Source organism: Euphorbia lathyris, chromosome 2 (genome assembly GCF_963576675.1).
Source record: "Euphorbia lathyris chromosome 2, ddEupLath1.1, whole genome shotgun sequence".
In the NCBI taxonomy this organism is placed as follows: Eukaryota; Viridiplantae; Streptophyta; class Magnoliopsida; order Malpighiales; family Euphorbiaceae; genus Euphorbia; species Euphorbia lathyris.
In genome coordinates this window covers 121352356-121353064 of record NC_088911.1, presented here as the reverse complement: position 1 = coordinate 121353064, position 709 = coordinate 121352356, and the positions used below count along the sequence as shown (strand labels likewise).

The window sequence follows — 709 nt, the reverse complement described above, 5'->3', positions numbered from 1 at the left end:
GATGTCGGGGTGCCTAGTAGCCTTTCTCCGGAAAGGAGCTAGCCTTCTCGGCTCGTACCTAAGTTTCCCGAACCCACACCGGTCTCCCGCAAGGGATCGGTGTTCATTTTCCCATTCGTTGGTGGCGACTCTTCCATATCTCCGAGCTCCGGTCCTGCCGAGCAGCTTGATTCCACGATTGGTTGCTTTCGGCGCCAATCACCGCTTACGTCGCCATGAGGTGTCCACCCCCCGGTCCGCCCGGGAGATTAGGCCGCGACACCTCGTCTAACACCAGCCGCAACTTTTGCCACTTGGGAACAATTAGCCCAAGCATTTTTATCAAAATATTTTCCTTTAGCAAAAACCGCAAGAGTCATAAAGGAGTTAACATCTTTTTCTCAAAATGATAATGAGACTCTTTATGAGACTTGGGAACGTTTTAAAGAACTTCAACGTTTATACCCACACCACCAATTACCCGCTGAACTTTTAATGCAAACATTTTACAATGGACTAAATCCTACAACTAGGGGTTCATTAGATGCTATGTCGGGAGGGCTATTTATAAAGAAAACATCAGCCCAAACAAGAGAACTTTTGGAGGAAATGGCAATCAACAGCAGTATGTGGCCCACGGAACGTGGACATATACCGGTGGCAAAACCATCATCCTCAACCACACCATCAGTTAAAGGTATAGTTGAACTTGATCCAGTCGCGATGTTAC

General features: G+C 47.4%; 1 non-coding gene across 1 annotated transcript; it reads right to left on the bottom strand.

Moving 5' to 3' along the window:
* Positions 1–351: 351 nt before the first annotated feature.
* Positions 352–458, bottom strand: LOC136221284 (small nucleolar RNA R71). The gene has a single exon (XR_010685058.1). It is a non-coding gene; the product is annotated as a small nucleolar RNA R71 (small nucleolar RNA).
* Between the last annotated feature and the right edge of the window lie 251 nt (positions 459–709).